Consider the following 23,892-nt stretch of genomic DNA (forward strand, 5'->3'; position numbering starts at 1 on the left):
TTGGGTAAGCAAGCACTCAGAACCTGGGTCCTAGGACCCTGATAGGGGATTGTTAAGGAATAAGAGGAAGGCAACTCCAATGGAGAATATATACTGCGGGCTTTAAAGGCACAAGAAAAATTGTCCACTGGTTTAACCCAACACCTAGACCCTGCCACTCTGCCTGTACCAATACCATGGTATCGGTCAGGATTGTAGTGCTAGGACTACCCTCTACTTTCTAGCTGTCTCAAACTTTCCCCAGGCTACACTCTCCCCCAAGCTGCAGAAGTGTATCCTAATGAGATGCACGGTAGCCACTTGCAAGTAAATATCTATATTGCCTTTGTACATGCACTTTCCATATTGCAGCTGGTGCATGAGGTTGTAAACAAAGACTGTGCATTCTGCACATCACGGTCCTTTAATAGCAGTACAATCAGTTCACTCCTTCATAAACCCCCGCCCCTCACCACAAGAGCATAAAACCATTGAGAGTACAACCCCCACCACCTGAAAAGCTCGATCCCACAGCCATTCACTCCTCTATAAACTTCCTGGCTATAAAATAAAGAGAGCTGGATGATTAATAAAGGATGCTGTGGCTGCAAGCTAGGCCCCTGGTCAGGTACCCAAGACAAAAGGTTTTTATTCAGCTGTCACCCTCTTCAGGCAGGGCACCATCTGCAGCAGTCTTTCCTGTTACAGTCACAGCATAAACCCAGATGTTAGATAAAAATATCAAATATTCTTGCTGGAAGGTCAGCATAACACTTTTAGTCTTAGCCCTGGTGTACACTAGGAGTTGAGGTCGAATTTAGCAGCGTTAAATCGATTTAACCCTGCACCCATCTACACGACGAAGCCCTTTTTTTTGACTTAAAGGGCTCTTAAGATCGATTTCCTTACTCCACCCCCAGCAAGGGGATTAGTGCTGAAATCGGCCATGCCAGGTCGAATTTGGGGTACTGTGGATGCAATTAGATGGTATTGGCCTCCGGGAGCTATCCCAGAGTGCTCCACTGTGACCGCTCTGGACAGCACTCTCAACTGCAGATGACTGCTGCAGATGCACTGGCCAGGTAGACAGGAAAAGGCACACGAACTTTTGAACTTCAATTTCCTGTTTGGCCAGCGTGGCAAGCTGCAGGTGACCATGCAGAGCTCATCAGCAGAGGTGACCATGATGGAGTCCCAGAATTGCAAAAGAGCTCCAGCATGGACCGAACGGGAGGTACGGGATCTGATCACTGTATGGGGAGAGGAATCCGTGCTATCAGAACTACGTTCCAGTTTTGGAAATGCCAAAACATTTGTCAAAATCTCCCAGGGCATGAAGGACAGAGGCCATAACAGGGACCCAAAGCAGTGCCGCATGAAACTTAAGGAGCTGAGGCAAGCCTACCAGAAAACCAGAGTGGCAAACAGCCACTCTGGATCAGCGCCCCAGACATGCCGCTTCTATGATGAGCTGCATGCCATTTTAGGGGGTTCAGCCACCACTACCCCAGCCGTGTTGTTTGACTCCTTCAATGGAGATGGAGGCAACACAGAAGCAGGTTTTGGGGATGAGGAAGATGATGATGATGAGGTTGTAGATAGCTCACAGCAAGCAAGCAGAGAAACCAGTTTTCCTGACATCTAGGAACTGTTTCTCACCCTGGACCTGGAGCCAGTGCCCCCCAAACCCACCCAAGGCTGCCTCCCGGACCCACCAGGCAGAGAAGGGACCTCTGGTGAGTGTACCTTTTAAAATAATATACATGGTTTAAAAGCAAGCATGTGAAAGGATTAATTTGCCCTGGCATTCGCGGCTCTCCTGGATGTACTCCCAAAGCCTTTGCAAAAGGTTTCTGGGGAAGGCAGACTTATTCCGTCCACCATGGTAGGACACTTTACCACTCCAGGCCAGTAGCACGTACTCAGGAATCATTGTAGAACAAAGCATTGCAGTGTAGGTTTGTTGGCATTCAAACAACATCCGTTCTTTATCTCTCTGTGTTATCCTCAGGAGAGTGATATCATTCATGGTCACCTGGTTGAAATAGGGTGCGTTTCTTAAGGGGACATTCAGAGGTGCCCGTTCCTGCTGGGCTGTTTGCCTGTGGCTGAACAGAAATGTTCCCCGCTGTTAGCCACGGGGAGGGGAAGGGGTGAGAGGCTAGCTACGCTTCGGGGGAGGCAAAATGTGACCTTGGAACGAAAGCACATGTGCCATGTATGTAATGTTAACAGCAAGGTTTACCATGAAAGAGTGTACCCATTGTTCTATAAAATGTGTCTTTTTAAATACCACTGTTCCTTTCTTTTTCTCCCCCAGCTGCATGTGTTTCAAGGATCACAGGATCCTTCCCAGAGGCTAGTGAAGATTAGAAAGCAAAAAAAACGCACTTGCAATGAAGTGTTCTCTGAGCTCATGCTGTGCTCCCACCCTGACAGAGCACAGACAAATGTGTGGAGGCAGACAATGTCAGAGTGCAGGAAAAAACAAAATGACCAGGAGGAGAGGTGGTGGGCTGAAGAGACTAAGTGGCAGGCTGAAGAGAGGGCTGAAGCTGAAAGGTGGCAGCAGCGGGATGAGAGGAGGCAGGATTCAATACTGAGGCTGCTGGAGGATCAAACTAATATGCTCCAGGGTATGGTTGAGCTGCAGGAAAGGCAGCAGGAGCAGAGACCACCGCTACAGCCCCTGTATAACCAACCGCCCTCCTCCCCAAGTTCCATAGCCTCCTCACCCAGACGCCCAAGAACGCGGTGGGGGGGCCTCCAGCCACCCAGCCACTCCACCCCAGAGGATTGCCCAAGCAACAGAAAGCTGGCATTCAGTAAGTTTTAAAGTTTTAAACTTTTAAAGTGCTGTGTGGTCTTGTCCTTCCCTCCTCCACCACCCCTTCTGGGCTACCTTGGCAGTTATCCCCCTATTTGTGTGAAGAATACATGAATGTGAAGCAATAGTGACTTTATTGCCTCTGCAAGCTGTGATCAAAGGGAGGAGGGGAGGGTGGTTAGCTTACAGGGAAGTAGAGTGAAACAAGGGGCGGGGGGGTTTCATCAAATAGAACTTATGAAACTGATTTCCAGTCATGAAACTGGTTTTCAAAGCTTCTCTGACGTGCACCGCGCCCTCCTGTGCTCTTCTAACCGCCCTGGTGTCTGGCTGTATGTAACCAGTGGCCAGGCGATTTGCCTCAACCTCCCACCCTGCCATAAATGTCTCCCCCTTACTCTCACAGATATTGTGGAGCGCACAGCGAGCAGTAATAACAGTGGGAATATCGGTTTCGCTGAGGTCTAACCAAGTCAGTAAACTGCGCCAGCGTGCTTTTAAATGTCCAAATGCACATTCTACCACCATTCTGCACTTGCTCAGCCTGTAGTTGAACAGCTCCTGACTATTGTCCAGGCTGCCTGTGTATGGCTTCATGAGCCATGGCATTAAGGGGTAGGCTGGGTCCCCAAGGTTAACTATAGGCATTTCAACATCCCCAACAGTTATTTTCTGGTCTGGGAATAAAGTCCCTTCCTGCAGCTTTTGAAACAGACCAGAGTTCCTGAAGATGCAAGCATCATGTACCTTTCCCGGCCATCCCACGTTGATGTTGGTGAAACATCCCTTGTGATCCACCAGAGCTTGCAGCACTATTGAAAAGTACCTCTTGCGGGTTTATGTACTCGCCGGCTTGGTGCTCCGGTGCCAAGATAGGGATATGGGTTCCGTCTGTGGTCCCACCACAGTTAGCGAATCCCATTGCAGCAAAGCCATCCACTATGACCTGCACATTTCCCAGGGTCACTACCCTTGATATCAGCAGATCTTTACTGTGGAGGCTGCTGTGATGCAAGTAGCCAACACAATCAGATTTGCCCACTCCAAATTGATTCCCGACTGACCGGTAGCTGTCTGGAGTTGCAAGCTTCCACAAGGCTATCGCCACTTGCTTCTCAACTGTGAGGGCTGCTCTCATCTTGGTATTCATGCACTCACCATAAGATGGTACAATAGGACTGCCTGCAGGACTAAAGAGAATGACCTGGTCGAATCACTCCTAATTTAGTCCCTGCACCCATGTCTGCCCAGGCGCTCCTGACTGACCTTACCGAGGCTGCCAGGAGCACCTTGGACATAATGACAATGGTTTTCAGGCCTATTACACTGTCTGATGCCACAAGGCAATGGGTTGCTGCTGCTGTGTAGCAATGCAGTACCATGTCTGCCAGCACCCAGGAGATATAGGGTGGCGGTTAGCTAAGTGGGCTCCATGCTTGCCGTGGTATGGCATCTGCACAGGTAACTCAGGAAAAAAGGCACGAAATGATTGTCTGCCATTGCTTTCATGGAGGGAGGGAGGGAGGGAGGAAGGGCCTGACGACATGTACCCAGAACCACCCGTGACAATGTTTTTTGCCCCATCAGGCATTGAGATCTCAACCCAGAATTCCAATGGGCGGTGGAGACTGCGGGAACTGTGGGATAGCTACCCACAGTGCAACACTCCGGAAGTCGACGCTAGCCTCAGTACTGTGGAAGCATGCCCCCGAGTTAATGCACTTAATGCACTTAGAGCATTTTTGTGTGGGGACACACGCAATCGACTATATAAAAACAATTTCTAAAAAACCGACTTCTATAAATTTGACCCAATTTTGTAGTGTAGACATACCCTTAGAATCTAGAACATACATTAACCCAGAGCAGAAAGAGACAAAGCAGGCTGCTCCCTAAGGAAGGGAGGCATAATTCACCCCACCTTGTTTAGGCTGGTGCTTCCCAGCCTGACTCTGACCTCACACTTCCCTAAAGAGCCCCCTAACCTGCAAGCAGGACCAGGAAATCCCCACACATGCACTTAATGTGATAATTTGCAATTCCAACAGTCCTCAGTACACCGCACCATCATCATTGCTTTCAATATATAATGAAGTAAGTGGTGGGTTACTTTTCTGGGTCACACCCAAGCATGCAAGGGCACCCATGTCTAGTTTGTGTAGCATATTTCATAGCCGGGACCACTTGTCTGAGTGTGTTTTGGTTGATGCTGGACCAGGTGCCTCAGCACTCCGCTGTTCATTGAAATCTTCCCTTCATCTTCAAGTATGTTGTGCAAAATGCAGCAGGCGGATTTGATAATCATTAACTGCTGAGTGGACATTGAACGTAAGATGAAGTATCTGCAGTTCTGCTGTTTCCCAAATGCACACTCCACCACCACCCTGCCTCTGTCACTTTCCAGGTTTGGTTGGTCAGGAAAAGATTGCTAGCCATGGCAGGAGCGCATATGCAGGGTCTCCCAGAACCAGAATGGGGACATAAAATCCCTCAATGTCCATGCCATTCAGAAGGTGCAGAGGTCCTATTTGCCTGCTCACAAGAAGTCCAGCGTGTTATGCTGGTAACATCACACACTTTGCCTGCTTCTCCCACACACACATTCACAAACTTTCCATGGTGAGACACTCAGGCCTGCATCACAGTTGGCTAGTACCCTTTTCTGTTAATGCATTCTAGGGCTTGCTGGTGAGAGTGTGGGGGCAGAACACAGAATGGGCACATGGGTCCCCTTAGCACTTCCTCACAGTTTGGTTAGGGATTGACTCATCGGGGGTAGCCAATCTGGGACACTGGCTGCCTTGAACATCTGTCCCTGAAAGCTACAGTGCATGGCCCTATGCAAACCTCTACTACAGAAGCACCTCTCATTTCCTTACTCAGTTCCTTACTCACTGATATCTACCCAGGATAGCCTGCTTCCACAAGATCTGAGGTATTTATATGGCCCTCATCACTCTACTGTCTGGGTGCCTCAATCTTTAACACCCATATTCCAGATGGGAAACTGAGGCACTAAGTGACTTGACCAAGGTCACACAGGCAGTCAGTGGCAGAAGAGAACTCAGTTCTCCTTCTAAGCCCCAGGCTAGTCCCCTAACCCATAGGCCATCCTTCCTCTTTACCATAGGAAAGAATGCCAAGGGGAGGTCTTATCCTCAGGATCTGGTGTTGCTGTGTCAGGGCAAGATTATCACAGCAATACAGAGGAGTCTCCTTCTTCACTCTGAAGTTCTGCACCTACTGCTGCTCACCCAAGGCATCAGAAGCAAGTTGTCCCATCTGTTTGGTCAGAGAATGTCCCGTAAGTGGCGCTTCACCCACTCAAAGTTATCTACCAATACAGCACCCACCCATCCATCCATCCAGGCAGGCAGCAGTGGACATGATGACCATTGCTTCCTGACCTCTCAACCACTCAGCTCAGCCGTTGGCTCTCTGAAGGCATAATAGTGCTGGGATACTGTCCACTGCTGCCTCACAGCCATTTTGATGCCTCAGGACTGCTTTCCAAAAGCTCCAGCAGGAAAAATGAGCAAGAACATTGGCCTCATTTGTGAGAGGAGAACTAGGAAATGGTGCCATCAGCAAGGGACTTATGGAAGTTCCACCACCTCCCCCACAGACTCACAGGGCTCCTGGAAAGCCTAGTGGATTCCAGAAGCCTTTCCTTGAAGGAGCCATACCAGGAACTGTGGGTTAAATACTCTAGTGCCAGCACTGTGGCACCCTCAGTGTAGATGTAGTGTAGTGTAGTAGGAAGAGAGCCTAAGATATAAGCCTTTGTATTAGAGACCTGGTATGAGGCCTGAGTTAAAGTAGTGGGCAGGCTTTGCTGATATAAAGGAAAGTTAGCAAAAAAGTCAGGCTCTGCCTGCTTGCAAGGTCACAGAATCCGTCAAAAACAGGGCTGATATTGCAGAAACACACCTTCCTAAGAAGGGTTCAGCACATGCCAGAAGAGGGGTACCATAACATGCCAATATTAAGGACGGTACAAAAACATTTCCCAAAGGATAACAGGAACAGACTGACCTTATCTTTTAGGAGGGGGTCAGGATAACAGTGTAATGAACAGAAATGTTTTAATTGAACCAATATGTACAAGGAGATGGGTAATGACTAGCCACATCACGGGCCAGTAACTAACTATGTCAGGGGGCAGTACTTGTAATTTGTTTGTATTAGGGTATGAAGAAGTATCTCTGAGAGAGTGTCTTGGTCCAGCCGAGGGGGGAATGGAAAGTCCCGCCACTGACTGAGCTGCGTCCATTGTCACAGGCATACATGTCTTAGTATCCTCGTAGAGTCTGCCAGGTGCTATTACTGTGCTTTGGCGACAAGGCCTGGTGCCTTCGTACCTTAACGGATCTTGTGGTTATTGGGCGGTTCACTCGAGGTCTGCTGTGCCGGCTTTCTGCGCAAAGTTGGGGCAGCACACAGGGACAACACACAAATGCAGCCGAACATCTAACCACAGGTAAAACTGCAACTAACTTGCACCCACAACATCCTAGCCAGCGTGGACCCACTGTACCACTGTTTAGACAAAGCCTCTAGAAGTCCATCTTCCAGTTCCCAATCCACCTCTACATGGCCTTTAAACCAGTCCATACCAGTACAGCACTCCAGCTCAGCCCTGATCACCAGTCTGCATGGAGCTTGTGTCATTCCTACATCTCTTAATTCTAAACCTCCCCTTTTGCAACGTAACTGCACCGAGTTACATCTACATCACACGTCCCTTCTTCGTGAGAATGCTTGCCTGTGACATTTGCTCTTCACTGGCTACCGAGTGCATCCTGTTCCTGAAATTTAGTACCAGGTGGGCAGGCAGTGTTAGAAGTACTGCTGTTAACATTTTGTCAAGCTGCTTCAGATTTGACTTGTCTGATGAAGTCACGGGAACACAGAACGCACAAGTTTATATTCTTTCCTAGAACCTCCAGTGCAGCAGGAAATCCAGAGCGATTTCTCTCCCGTCTTCCCTGGAACTAACACAGCCTAGGTAGCTCCAGCTTGGTGTTGCTTCTGTTTGCACCAAGTCCCTCTGAGACTCTTGAAAAAAAAGAAAAAAAAAAGAAAGATGCGACATGTTATAGGTCTCTCTTTATAGCCACCTCCTCCTCACAAGTGAGCTGCTCAGAATGCTACAGAGGAGGAAGACCGTAGTCAAGGAGACCAATAGATAGAATGTTACATTGATATCATAGCCAATCCATGGCTACCTAGGACATCAGAGTGTCACCATGATACATACCACGGCTACTGGAAATTTCATGACCCATTGCGACAGGGCCTCAGTCCCCTGTCCCTGAGATACAGCTCCTTTTCGCTTGAACGAAAGGAAGCGTCTCCTTAGCTCTTAGTCATATAGGGTTAATAATACTCTGTTGAGTAGTTCTGATCCCACCCAGCAGAGTGCAGAAAAAATACTAGCCAGTTTGTTACAATATTAATAAAACTGAACAATGATAGATCAGCAGCAATAAAAAAAATATATCCCTTTGTGCAGCTAAAACCCCACTGAATTCAGTGAGAGTTTTGGTGGGTGAAAGGAGTGCAGGACCGGATTCTATGTAGCCTACATAACAGCTTAAGAGGGATGTAAGGGTATAAACACAGCCAATGACAATTTGTTTTTAAAACCTGAGGAAAATTTGTGGGAAGTCTTTTGCAGTATCCATCATGCTTTAATGCTAACCATGCTGCATAGCCAACCAGCCAGCACTTTGTATGTACATCGGTCAAAGGCTCCTGCACGGGAATATTTGACTGGGATCATTTTTCTGGAAGAGAGAGAGAGAGAGACAGACAGACACACACACACACACAGGAGATCCTTTAAATAAAATCCAGTATCTTAAACTTTCAGATCAATATAAAAAAAATTCATCAGATGATCCTCAATTTTCAACTGCTTTGTTATTTTAAGATTGTTCTTCAACTCTCCTTCTCATCTTCCCACCAGAAAAGTGGAAGAGCACTATGTATAAGAACAGCTATACTCAGTCAGACCAATGGTCCATCTAGCTCAGTATCCTGTCTTCTGACAGTGGCCAATACCAGGTGCTTCAGAGGGAATGAACAGAACAGGCAACCATCAAGTGACCCATCCCATCGTCTACTCCCAGCTCCTGGAAAACAGAGGCTAGAGACACTTAGAGCACGGGGTTCCAACAGTAGCCATTGATGGACCTATATATTTCCAACCCAACAGACAATTAAGCTGTTTCAATTGGGTTCTATAAATTTCTTCATTTCCTGCCCAAACCTGTAGTGTAGGGCTGTTTGCTATTAGCACAGCAGCTGTATTACACCCCCAAAGGTGCCAGCATTTCAGTAGTGGATGGAACAATTTATAAATGCTTTGGGTCTATGAACATAAGATCATTATCATTATTAATGATGTTGAGTTGCCTCACCACAGCTAAGCAGCCTTGGCAGTTCCTGGATTTGCTTTTCTGACTGAAGAACAAAGATAAAAATTTAGAGAAGATCAAACAAATGAAAAATATATTGAGACAAACCGTCAACGATTTCAACTTTCCAGCAAATTAAACACTTTGCGTTTGGAGCCTACAATGTTATTTATTGCTGTTTGAGCCCATAGGATTTTATAATGCATCCTCTGAATTGTACGTCTTATTAGGCTGCAATTTTACCTTGGAGGTTTATATTGACTCCAGGTTTGCTATTATGGTTTATAATGTCAGCAAATTCCTTTAATTTTTTTAAAAGAAAGGCCACATACTATAGACTGCATATTGTTTAGCCTCTCGCTAACCACCCCTCGGGAACTGTTCAATGGCTTCAGACAAATCTCATTATTTTGACTGCATATTTCCATAGTGTCACAATCAACAGCTGACGATACAGAGCGTTGCCATAAACATTTATGGCAACACTCTGTGCCTCCTCATTCTTTAATTTCAGTGGTTTTACGTTGATCAGAATTGAGTGGCAGCTAATTTGGATCATTACTGTTGTATACAGACAGCACATGCAGGAGAGCAGCTGAGCTCTAGCTAGGCCAGGGCACCAGTCTTTGCTTGTTAAAGGTGTTTTACGACATGATCTTCTAGCTTGGGAAGATGAATGGCTTCTCCAAGCCTGAGCTAGCACTGCACTCCACACAAAGAGTATACAGCGTGTATATATTTGTGTATTTATACCATGCTGGATGAGTACATGTTTATTTCAGTGGTTTTGATTTATAAAGACATATATCACCTCTGGGCAAATTCACAGCTTAAAAACACCATCAATTTAGCAGCCATGTGCTGGCTGCAAGAGCCAGCAATTAAACATTACCCTAAGCCAACAGCACTAATGCTTCAACAACAGGCATTCTCCTAACCAAGAGTCCTCAGTCTAAGGGCCAAGAAAACTGATGGGCCTTGCACAGAGGCTGAAAGTCAGCATACTCAGGTGCTGTTGGACCAACAGCGGAAGCGAATGATTAGAGATGGTCGGAAAGTCTGACAGAACAGTTTTCTGGTTAAAAAAAAAAAAAGTGGTTTAATCCAAGTTGAGACGTTTCATGGGAACGTGCCAGTTTCAATGACATTTTTGGTGGGAAAATACTGAAATCGTTCATTTGGACTCTCTCATTTCACTAGGTTACAAACATTTTGTTTCAGTCCTAGTGTTTGGACTCATCTCATCATTTCTAAAATATATTATTGTAATTAAAAAAAAATTAAGCAAAACGATAGACTGAAACCATTCAATGGTCCCAAATTCACGTCAGCACTTTCATTAAATGGGAAATCTCAAAATGTTGGCGCATTGTTCCAATTTGGAATGTAAAAAGAATTTGAAGTGTTGGAATTTCCCATGGAATGGAAACTCTGGTTTCCAACAGCTCTAATTATTTTTTTTTGTATTGCAGTGGCGCCTGATGGCTCCAACAAAGCAGAGAGCCTCCTCGTGCCAAGTGCTGCACAAACCTGTAGTTTCTATCCCCATAGGGGTTTATAACCTAAGTAGACAAATATTATCATGAAGCACAGAGGGATCAAGTGATTTGCCCAAGGTCACACAGGAAGTCTGTGGCAGAGCAGGGAATTGACCACACATCTCCGGAGTCCCAGCCAATCCAGTTTCTTTCCCAAAGGCCAACCGTCTTCCCTGAATTCAAGGGCTCACTGTCAACGCGGCACTGATAACATCTCCAATCCTGCCAAGTTCAAGTCTAATTAGCAATGAAGAGGCAGTGGCATGAACTCCAGGACAGACTAGCCACATGAACACATACCCAGGCTGCCCAGTAGCCTTGTACTGGGGCAGCTAGCCCATGCCTCCACACCTACACTACTACTGTTACTCACACTAGCTAAATTAAAGTGAACCTCAGCTTTGACAAACCTTCACAATGGAGAGACTGGAAGCAGTATTTTGCAAGACTTCTAATTACTACAAAGCTCTGCCAGGAAACTGGAGATATTCAGGTATCTTCTTTAATTTTTACTATAGGGAAGCAGGCAGAACATATCTTTAAATCCTTTGACTTTACTCAAGACAGTCAAAAAGGACTATGAAAGGGTTCTGGCTGTGTTTGATGCATTCTTTATACCTCAGAGGAATGTGGTTTATGACAGAGTATGTTTTCACCAGAGAATTCAGGAACCAGGAGAAAACACTGAATGTTTTATAAGAGTCCTACATGCATTGGCTGAAAGCTGTGATTTTGGAACTGCAAGACATGAAAATATCAGACAGGCTGGTTATCAGTTTAACAGATGAAAATCTTTCACAGCAGCTCCAATTAAAGACAGATTTAACCCTACACACAGCTATACAGATAGCAGAGCAGTCTGAACTAGTCAAAACAGAACAAAGGGCAGGCGTACCTTGAACAATCTGAAACTAGCTCAGGAGTGGTAAACAGCATGAAGGCTAAAAGTAATCATCATAAAATCCCTGAAATAAAAAGTGACAAATTCCAGGCAAAAACCAAAGCCTTTCAGCCTACATGCACAAGGTGTGAAAAATGTCATAGACCAACAGATATACGTTTCACCAAAGGCACAAAGTGTAGTAAAATCACAAAATATAGGTAATTTGCAGGTGTTTGTCTGCAATATGAGTCAACCCCCAACTGCTGTAGTGTGGCAATCAAGAGTCATTGTTTCTGGCACCTATCACATGTGACTGACAGAGCCTGCCTGGAGAGTGAAATTGAACATTCATGGCAAGACTATTGACTGTGATGTCAGCTCCTGAGTCAACTTTACAGTCATCTCAGAAAGGACTTAATCACCTTCAACCCTTCTGTAACGGGGCAGGACTCACCACCGCAGCACCTCCTACTGGCCATCCTGGGAATTAACTCTCGTTTTGCCGGAGCACCCTCGTCTAGTGGTGTCTCGCCCGTCGTCACTCTTTCCTCCACCTCTAGGACCCACGTCACTCCCCATCCTCTACTGGATACAACCCTCTGGCTGTGCCCCACTCGTTTCTCTCCCTGCTTCCGGCGAACCCAACAGTCCTCAGTCCAGCCACTTGCGTTAGTGGCAAACTGCAGTCTCTGGTCTAGTCACTCGCCTTAGTGGCAAAATGCAATTCATGCACTCGCCACTCCCCTCAGTGGCAACTGGGGGGGGGGAGGTAAAAGGAGGAGGCTTTATTTTAATATATGACTCTCTGATGGAAAAACATAACAAAGCCCTCAAAGAAGTCTTAAGCCTAATCAGTCAGTCTGGACTGAAGCTAAACAAGGAAAAGTGTGTTTTCCACCTACCCCAAAGCAAGTTTTTGGGACAGACAATAAACAAAGATGGTATCAGTTCTAGCCCTGAGGAAGTAAAAGCAATTCAAGAATTGAGGGCACCTTTCTACAATGACAAGAACGCTAAATGAACTGTTAAAATGCAATATCTTGGGTGTGGGAGCCAAATCAAGACATTGCCTTCAAAAAGCCACTACAAGAAATTATCTCAACAGTTCCAGTTCTCAAGTATTATAATGTGAACAAACCCACAATGGTCAGTGTGGATGACAGCAGCTATGGCCTAGGTGGTGTTTTGTTGCAACTACATGGATCTGAGTGGAAGCGTTTTGCTCCTGCACACTCACAGCAGCTGGAAAACGATATGTACTGATTGCAAAGGAGTGCCTGGCAATCAGATGGGCACGTGAGAACTCGTACAGATATCAGTGTAAATGAATCCAATCCAGCCAGATAACAGACCATAAACCTCTTGCAACTTTCATCAGTGGAAAAGACCTGGATCAAGCACTGCTGAGATGCCAGAGTCTCTTGATAACGTTAATGCAATTTAACCAAATTGCTAAATATGTTTCTGGGGAAATTCTTTTCGTAGTGGATGCTCTGTCACAGCATGCAGCACTGCACTCAACCTGACTAAGCCTGAACATGATATAAAGGTGTACATGGATATATACAGACCAGTGTGAGAAAAGAGACTCCAACAGCTACAGAAAGCAAAAACCTTAACAGACGTACAACTTCAGGAAGCTCTAAGCTCCATTAGGGCTGGCCGGCTTCTGATTAAAGGCAACTGAATTGTTATTCCAAATGAAATGAGAGGAGGAATCCTAGAACCTCATCTGTGAAGGACATCAAGGATTAACTAAATGCCATGAATGGGCCAACCAGTCAGTGTGGTGAACACTGCGGAACTAACAGACCAACACAACACAAAGAACATTTAAAAACCAACACCTCTGCCAGACAGACCTTGGAAGAGATTAGCTGCAGATTTATGCAACGTCAGAGGACATCATTAGCTGGTCATCATGGATTATTTCTATATACTCGGAAAAATAGCTTAGTTGAAAGACATAACATGTCACAGTGTTATTGAGAAACTGAAGTGCACTTTTGCTCACTTCTGTATTTTAGAACAACTAGTGATGGACAGCAGGCCACAATTCACTGCAGCAGAATTTAAGTCATTCTGAACAAAATATGATTTTGATCATATTACTAGAAGCCCACATTACCCACAAGTGAATGGAGAGACAGAGGGCTGTACAGACAGCCAAGAAAATCCTACAACAGGAAGAGCCATTCCTTGCTTTTCTGAGCTACAGATCAACCCTAATAGCAGCTACTGTATCTAGCCCAGCACAACTCCTGATGGGAAGACAACTCAAAACTACTGTCCCAAAGTGACAGGTTTCAGAGTAACAGCCGTGTTAGTCTGTATTCGCAAAAAGAAAAGGAGTACTTGTGGCACCTTAGAGACTAACCAATTTATTTGAGCATAAGCTCCGACGAAGTGAGCTGTAGCTCACGAAAGCTTATGCTCAAATAAATTGGTTAGTCTCTAAGGTGCCACAAGTACTCCTTTTCTTTTTGTCCCAAAGTGGGGATTGATTCTTTTCCAAAAGTGGCCAGACACAAAGAGAGTAGCTAAATTGGATAAAAAGGGTAGAACAACTTAGGAACACTTTTACAGCAGACGTCACTCAGTGCTTCTCAATCTTTCCAGACTACTGTACCCCTTTTAGGGGTCAGATTTGTCTGGTGTACCCCTGAGTTTCACCTCATTTAAAAACTGCTTGCTTACAAAATCACCCATAAAAATACAGAAATATCACAGCACATTACTGAAAAATGGCTTACTTTCTTCATTTTTACCATATAATTATAAAATAAAATGATTGGAATTAGGTTTGTCAATTAATCACAGTTAACTCACATAATTAACTCAAAAAAATTAACTGCGATTAAAAAAATTAATCACATTGTTAAACAATAGAATACCAATTGAAATTTATTAAATATTTCTGGATGTTTTTCTACATTTTCAAATAAATTGATTTCTATTACAACATAGAATACAAAGTATGCAGTGCTCGCTTTATATTATTATTACAAATATTTGCACTGTAAAAATGAAAAACAAAGGAAATAGTATTTTTCAATTCACCTCATACAAGTATTGTAGTGAAATCTATTGTGAAAGTGTAACTTACAAATGTAGATTTTTTTGTTACATAACTGCACTCAAAAACAAAACAGTGTAAAACTTTAGAGCCTACAAGTCCACTCAGTCCTACTTCTTGTTCAGCCAATTGCTAAGACAAACAAGTTTGTTTACATTTATGGGAGATAATATGCTGCCGGCTTCTTATTTACAATGGCACCTGAAAGTGAGAACAGGCATTCACGTGGCACTTTTGTAGCCAGCATTGCAAGGTATTTACATGCCAGATATGCTAAACATATGTATGCCCCTTCATACTTGGGCCACCATTCCAGAGGACATGCTTCCATGCTGATGATGCTCGTTAAAAAAATAGTGCATTAATTAAATTTGTGACTGAACTCCTTGGGGGAGAATTGTACGTCTCCTGTTCTGTTTTACCCGCATTCTGCCATATATTTCATGTTATAGCAGTCTCGGATGATGACCCAGCACATGTTCGTTTTAAGAACACTTTCACAGCAGATTTGACAAAACGCAAAGAAGGTCCCAATGTGAGATTTCTGAAGATAGCTACAGCACTCAACCCAAGGTTTAAGAATCTGAAGTCCCAAGCAAAATCTGAGAGGGACGAGGTGTGGAGCATGCTTTCAGAAGTCTTAAAAGAGCAACACTCTGATATGGAAACTACAGAATATGAACCACCAAAAAAGAAAATCAACCTTCCGTTGGTGGCATCTGACTCAGATGATGAAAATGAACGTGCGTGGGTCCGTTCTGCTTTGGATCATTATCGAGCAGAACCCGTCATCAGCAGGAACGCATGTCCTCTGGAATGATGGTTGAAGCATGAAGGGACATATGAATCTTTAGCGCATCTGGCACGGAAATATCTTGCGATGCCGGCTACAACAGTGCCATGCGAACGGCTGTTCTCACTTTCAGGTGACATTGTAAACAAGACGTGGGCAGCATTATCTCCTGCAAATTGTAACCAAACTTGTTTGTCTTAGCGATTGGCTGAACAAGAAGTAGGAGTGAGCGGAGTTGTAGGTTCTAAAGCTTTACATTGCTTTATTTTTGAATGCAGTTATTTTTTGTACATAATTCTACATTTGTAAATTCAACTTTCATTATAAAGAGCTTGCACTACAGTACTTATATTAGGTGAACTGAAATATACTATTTCTTTTGTTTTCTACAGTGCAAATATTTATAATCAAAAATAAATGTAAAGTGAGCACTGTACACTTTGTGTTCTGTGTTGTAATTGAAATCAATATATTTGAAAATGTAGAAAACATCCAAAAATATTTAAATAATGGTATTCAATTATTGTTTAATTGTGCGATTAATCATGATTAATTTTTTTAATTGTGCGATTAATCGCAATTAGTTTTTTTAATTGCTTGACAGTCCTAATTGGAATATAAATATTGCACTTACATTTCAATGTATAGTATATAGAGCAGTACAAACAAGTCATTGTCTGTACGAAATGTTAGTTTGTACTGACTTCACTAGTGCTTTTTATGTAGCCTGTGGTAAAACTAGACAAGTATCTAGATGAGTTGATGTACCCTCTGGAAGACTTCTGCGCCGGGTTGAGAACCACTGAGTTGGAGAGCTGCTAGGTCTAGAACCTGGTGACTATGTTCATGTCAAACCAGATGGAGAAAAAAAAAGGACAAATGTCATAAAAAAAAAGAATTCAGGGCCCACATCATGACATCTACAGTTCATTCCTCAGAAAGAATAATCAACAGAGAAAACTCACAGTTAGCAGATGCAAAACAAGAAGACGACTCCTCAAGGTGTCACAACTGGGATGTAGGCGCTCTCACCTAGTAGTCAGGTCACATCCGGTCAAATACCAGGAGGTCAGAGTCCAAGGCAGGCCAGAGGACACACTGAGAGCCAGGCATCAGGAGGCAGGCAGGACAGATTACCAAGAAATCAGGGTCAGGCATAGGTTGACCAGACAGCAAATGTGAAAAATGAGGACGGGGTGGGGGATAATAGGAGCCTATATAAGAAAAAGACCCCAAAATTGGGACTGTCCCTATAAAATCAGGACATCTGGTCAACCTAGTCAGGCACCAGGTTACAGATAGCAATTGAATAGCAAAGTGACGGATGAACCAGGGTCAGAAGCTGGAGTCTGGGGTCTATCACAAGCAAGGTCTGGAGTAAAAGCAGTCAGACAGTCTACACTCTTGCTTAAACAGTTCTCCTTCCTGGCTTATATACTGGTATCAGCCAATCAGTGGGCTGACAGGGGCCGCCACTCAGGCTCTGCTGGGTGGTACTTTCTGCCAAGCTTAGCTTCACAGAGTTCTCCCATCAACACACAATCAAAGCCTCCAGTACAACAACCAAGAGCCCCATAGTCCCAGGTTCAAGAATGCCAAACTGACTATAGCTAGTCACTTTAACTAATGGAAAGCTAGATACCCGGATTGTGTAATTAAAAAAACCAGCACAATTTAGAGACACTGAACTTCAACTATAACAGGCTAGTGTATATTTTGCAAATGGTAGGAATGTAGTACTCAAAAGGGGGAGATGTAATGGAATGCTAAACCGTATTATAATGTTCAGCCACTAGGTGGCCTTGTATATAACATACTTTCCTTAAGCTAAGATCAGCCACAGGGCAGGGCAATTAAAGGGTTTTTTATTGAACAGATCTGGTATGTATTTTGCTCGGAAGCAAGCTCTGTAGCCAGTCCATAACTGGCACGGGTACATGACACCCAGAGCCCACGGTCAGCATTGGGGCTTCACCGTGCTAGGTGTGGGTCGAACTTGTGGTTCCTTCACTAGAGACTCACCAGCTAAACACAGCAAAGAAAAGATACCCCAGGCAGAGGACAGGGATAAACTGGAGAGGGTGAGATGGGGGAGCCAGTGAACTGTGGAGCTTATCAGAGCTGGGCGCTGGCCGGTGAGAACTCAGCGGACAAGGGTAAGAACGCTGATGGGTGGGGGTGCGGAGCGGTTCTGGCTCCCATGAGTCTCTGCTGGTCCTGCCACAATGAATCAACTCCCATTAGCTGAGGCGTAAAACAACCTGCTATGAAGCAATCAGGTCCTAGAGACCGAAGCAGAGCCTGACCCCTAGGAGGGCCGGGGAGATGGGGAGAGAGGTAGTTGGGGAAAGCACATGGCTGGGGAGCAGAGACAGCAGGCCAAGACGGGCCATCCACCAGCAGAACCCCCAGAATCTGATCTTGCCTGGGGAAGTCAGAGTTGCTGGAATGGCACCAGGACAAAGTCTCAAGCCCACTCTAACTGTTGGCATAGGCCTGGGAAGGAGAGTGGGGAGAAGGCTGGGGGAAGTTGGGGGCTTTGCTTGCATAAAATTAAATTCACAGCTCAGTCGTCGACACAAAAGGTGGGGGCTCCCTGGGGGAGGCATGGAGCTGGGGAGCATGGGTCTTTAGCCTTCTGCTCACATCGGCAGGGGAAGGCAGTTTCATTTGCTGGCCTGATTGGACTGATGAGATTTCCATATTCTTCATTAAGGGGCTGCCAGCCAGCGTGGCTGGCCTGCCATTTCCCATTACTCACAGCCTATCCATTATGCAAAAGGAGAAGGGGAGAGGGGAGAGACAGCAGCCCAGATAGCAGCTGTAATGATCCTGTCAGCATCTGCGCTGCACTCCGTGGAGATGGGAGTGCGAACCGCTAATGCACAGGGAGGTTGTGGCGTTAGATCTTAGCATGAGCCACCTGTCTGCTCCTCACCTCGCCACAGCCTCATATGCCAAGAGAATTACAATGCCCAGCCTCGCTTTGCCTTGATGCACTGAGTGGTGTTTGCAGCAGTTGGACTCCGGGCCTCAAGTCATTCAAAAAAAACGCAGCCAGCTCTGGGGTGGGAGTCAGTGACCACCAGACACAACAGGGGAAATTACAGCCCCGAAGACTATGGTCGTTCCCCATATGAGATGTGTCAAAGGGTTTTTAGTGCCCACAAAGCACGGAGAGCACCCCAGTTTTTAAATACCTCCTCTGAAAGATCCCCAGAAAGTAAACCCAGATCTCAACTTCCCTATCTCGGCAGGAGGAAGGACTGAATGGACTATGCTGGGATGCACCTACTTTTTCTCCAAGCACCCCCTTAGGAATTGTTCTTTGCGACACCCGCCTCCCACCGCTGCATTTCCAAGTGCAGCCACCTCACAAAGCACAACCTGAATGCTCAGCCTCAGGTTTCGCTCATCTCTAGCTCCTTTCCTTCTCAGAGGAACTCTGCAGACCAACTGCTGCTAATTATACTTGCCCCCCCCCCCCCGCCCTTGAGCAGTGCAGGAGCATCGTTACCCTCATTTTATAGGTGGGGAAACTGAGGCACAGCAGGGTGGTGTGGCTTTCCCAAGGTTATCCAGAAAATCAGTGGCAGTGCTAGGAAATGGAACGCCTGGCCCTGCTCTAACTACTAGACACATCAGCTCACCTCAGGATCTTTGAGATGTTGCCATCATCCCAAAAGCAGGTGGCCCCCATGCCATCCTTCTGCATTTTACCCAAAATACCCACAGTTCTCCCCGATCAGCGGGAGCTCAAAATGAGGACCTTCCATTCCACCGCTTGACTTTACAATAGAAAATGTTACCAGTGCTATATTAAACAAATGGAGTCCACTGCTACTCCATTGTTTTCCCTGCTATGTTTGGCTAAATTGAGAATTCACTACTGCCCTGTATTAGCCTCCAATGTGCTCCATCAACTACACTCCCGCGGCTCACAGCTTTCCTTTCCTTCTCGGCTTTGTCCTGGCTCCTCCACTCTGACCCTCTGAGTCAGCACTGAGCCAATGCCCCAGCATGGATTTAAGGAACAGTATAATATAGACAAGATGCAAAACCGAATTCTGGACCATTTGTGGTTGGTCAGGCTCCCAAGAAACTTGTCCAAGGTTACCGCTTTTGTCAAATCCCATCGTGGGTAATTTATTCTACTGTCCTTAAACTTCCCCTGCAGTTCCTCATGTCCTGTCCTGAACTATAGTGCATCAGAGTTGTGCATGTGAAATTTAAATGGCTGCTGCCCTCCACCCCAGAGAAGGCCACATTTCAGGGGTGAATGAAGTGAACCCAGTTAATTAACTACTTCTGCATTGTTTCGAATGAAGTCTAAGAGATGATCAGCCAAGGCCAGATTCTGACACCCTTGCTCGCGTTGGGTGGTAGCTTACCTCGCTGACTTCAATGTATTCGTTATCATTTGTATTATCATAGTGCTGAGGAGAACCAGTCATGGACCCGGACCCCAATACACTAGTCGCGGCACAGACCCAGAACAAAAAGACAGCCCCTGCTTCAGAGAGCTTACAACAGGACTAGCTGCTGAGTAGGATCCTATTCAACATGAGCAAGGGCATCAGAATTTGCTCCTGTTTTATCAGAGCTTCTGCAGTACCACCCCCTCCCTTCAACTCTCCTGCACCCTGGGCCTGTCTCCCTATGGCTCCTCTATCCCTAAAGAGGCTATCTATCCCAGGCTGCAGGTGCTTGCAGCCAGTCAGGCGTAGTGAAAAATACACTAGCTCTGCACCTGTGTCAAACTTGCGCAGCCTTGGGGACTGAGCTGCAAGGAATCGAACATCACCCACAGCGCGGTAACAGTCCTTGCTGCCTCTGCCCACCGCCTGCCACCCAGATGCCTGCTTAAGGGACCTGCCTCCCAGCACTCCCTGATCTGCATTTGATGCTTGGTACTGGGACGGAGATGTAAATCCAGAGGCGATGTAGTACAGGGAATTTGCACAGCCAGGTGTTTCTCTGGTCCCAGGACAGGCAGGCTCCACTCCCTGGGTGGTTTCTCCATAGCAGAAAGCCAAGGAATGTAGCCCGGGTCCTTTCCTGCATCTTAATCTCATTAGGTGGGTCAAGGGAGAGAATAAAAGGGAAAAAAACAGCCCTCCTCTGATCACTAAGGAATGAGACAAAAGCAGGTTAGCATGATCTCTCCCACTGCCAGGGTAATCCATCAGCACTGACGGAGGTGGGGGCGGGGGTTCATTCTAAGAGGCTCACAGCTGCTTCTGTTGTCACTAGAGAGAGGGGACATTACAATACCCCCTAGATCTCAATGGGTAGCGCAGGGGCGTGGGTGAGGCCACCACGAAACAAGGGTGCTGCCAATATCTGAACCAAGAGGCTTCCCCCTCCACCTGTGATTAAAGCCCCAGAGCAGGGAGAAGAGAGGAACTGGGACCAGTCTGTCTGTGTAACCCACGTTAACCCCCTGCGGAGCATTGGCCCACTCTGGTGTGTGCATCATGTAAAGAACTTTATGAGTTGTTTGCAACCTGGCCCTTTAATCCACGCACGAAGGGCTTGGGCTTTCAGGTCCATAAGTACCGGGTTCAGTCCTGCAAGTTATCCTAGGAGGGGTGTTGTTACATAACTGAGATTGCCTTTTCCCAACACAGCACCATGTGACAAACACATTTAGATTAAGTGTAGTTGCTGGAAGGGTTGGGACTTCGCTCCAGAAAAATCTCCTGAGTGTATTGATAGCACAGCAGAGCACATAGCTGGGGTCATTCAAAATGGGGGTGTGAACAGCATGGCTCTGATTCTCTTTTCACGCTGATGTAAATCTCGGGTGACCCTATTGAAGTCAATGGCGTTACACAGCTGTAAACCCAATGTGCACGAGAGCTGGATCAGGCCTTGTCCGTTCATGACAAGCGTGGTGCTGGGGACTGTGCCTTTAAGGGCTGGACTTCCCAGAAGGAGAGCCTGGGCGGGACACTACAGACACACCTGTTGCTATGCCCAGCCAGCTGGAACGAACAGATCACAGTCAGAGAATAGAGCAGAACTCTTTCAAGCCCATAAGTACTGAGTGATAACTGAACACCACCACCAGTACCTCAGTTATAGGAACCTTGTCCTTCCAGCTGGTTTGTAACTCTTCCTTTCTGTGCTTTGTCAAGCTTTCCTACTGCCAGCGCCATAAGGCAGGGATCAAATCATTCATCTGCATGGAGAAGGGTCCAGAGCATTTTGGAACGCTGCAAAAATAATCATAATGAAAAAGGTGTTTAAATGCCTGCCTTGTGGCGCAGCCTGATCCAACCCAGAGGCAGACGCTTGCTCCTCAGAGACGTTTCTCCAGGTCCCAAAGGTAACTGATCTCTGGCAGGGATGTGTGAGAGACGGTGAATTCCATCAGAGACACAACCCTCCATTCATTTTAACCTCACTGCATCTCCCCTCCCGGCATATGAAGAAATGCATGGCAGTGGAATAGCACCATTGCCACGGTGAAAAATGTCACCAAATTACCTAAAGTTCTCCACACCTACCCTCTCATGGGTCCATTTAAGGAGCTCTCCCTCTTGGAAGAGCTGCATATAGGACTGACTAGTCATCTCCCTGTGCCAGGGATGGTTGGGAAGCAGTTCAGCCAAAATAACCACTGACAAAAGCTTGAACTGGATAAAACTGGGGTAAGCTGGTGGAAAGGCTTAGCAGGGAAGAACACGACTGTAGGCAGCAAGGTCTTTTCTTCAAGGCATAGAGTGTCCGTAACAAGAAAACAAAATGGGTTGGGAGGAGGAGAGAACTCTGCCCTATGAGCCTTCCCAAAGGCATTCTCATGGCTCCCTCTCAAACAGCAGCCACTCCTAGAGCCCCTACTCCTGAGCACTTGTGCCAGGGAAGGGGCAGCTGAGATGAACTTTGCCCCTTGTTCATTGGTGACCAGGTAGATAAAAACATATATGCTCTTGCTGGAAGGTTGCAACAAAACACTATTTTTATTCTTAGAATCCAGAGTAACAACACACAGTAACCAAAAAGAGAGAGAGATAGGCTGCTCCCTAAGGCACAATTCACCCCACCTTCTTTTCGGTGGGCTTTTTCCAGTCTGACTGCTGTTCCCCTACAGAGCCCGCTAGCCTGCAAGCAGAACCAGGACACACACACACACACACCCATCTCCGGCACTCTTAAAGTGATAGCTTGAAATTCCAACACAGTCCTTCTACACCACAACATTCCATTGACCCAGGCAAGACCAAGCTGTGTTTTTATAACACAGCTCTCCAGTGCAGTCAATTTGCCAGTGCTCACAGGCCCTATATGTGCACCAGAGGGGGAACCTTTCTGCTCTCCCAAGGCTTTTGACTCTGCCTCTTCCACCCCCAATAACTGTTCGAGAGGTTCTCTACACTCCCAAGCAGCACTGGTTTAACTAAAGGTATGATGTTGCACTGATTTGGGACAACTTTGTGTGTCAACCAGGCCTCTGGACATGTCTAAAACACAAAATCAACCACAACCTGGCTACAACACAACTAAATCACTGCTCTGCCTTAGAGTGTAGCTGGAATGTGACTGTGCCTCCAACAACTATTGCATGCTTCAGGGACACAATCTGGTTCCATCTACACTACAAGATGGAACTGTTCCAGGAGAAGGGGGAACCATGCCATGCCAGATCTCCTCCACACAGTTGATTGCTGCAGTGGAAACAGGACCTAAATGCAAACCTGAACCATAGAACTTCAGCCACGAGAATGCATCTATTCCCAATGCCAGAGAGGAAGCTTTCTGTAGCCAGACCCCGGGGAAAGGTTGAGCTCTCAGCAAAAAGGTGCATCATTCTGTCGACATGGCAGGAAGGAGGGAGGAGAAAGATTAGCTTTCAAGGATGGATGAGCACCTGAGATCAGCTGTTGTAGTGGAAACCACAGGATGCTCAGCTTCTGCAGAGGTTGGCTTGCAAAGGCACATCATTTTCCAGTGGAATCCTTTTTGGGAACGCAATGGGGCTGGGAAGTGAGGAGAGGCATTGGACGAGAAGCTGTTATGGCGAATGTCAAGGGAATCAGGCTCAGATGCAGATGGAGCTGTTCAGCGGTTGAATTCATAGGGGTTGGGACTCAGCAGCACCAATGTGACTTATTGTGTTTGTTCAGCCAAGGTGAAATTCACCACTCTTGCACAACGCTTGAGTACTGGGGCTTTGCTCAGGACTCTGAGGGGGGCACAGCCTCTGTTGCTGCCACCCCAGATCCCCTATGTGAGAGGCTTGGGCCACTGACCCCATGTAGCAGAGCATCCTGGATCCCTTCCCCATCCCTATCTCTCTGCTCCAGGTGAGTTTAGACCTGCCCTTTGTTTGGGACGAGCATCCACCCTGGCCTCCTTGGTGCAGCCAGTC

This window comes from Lepidochelys kempii, chromosome 7 (assembly GCF_965140285.1).
Source record: "Lepidochelys kempii isolate rLepKem1 chromosome 7, rLepKem1.hap1, whole genome shotgun sequence".
In the NCBI taxonomy this organism is placed as follows: Eukaryota; Metazoa; Chordata; order Testudines; family Cheloniidae; genus Lepidochelys; species Lepidochelys kempii.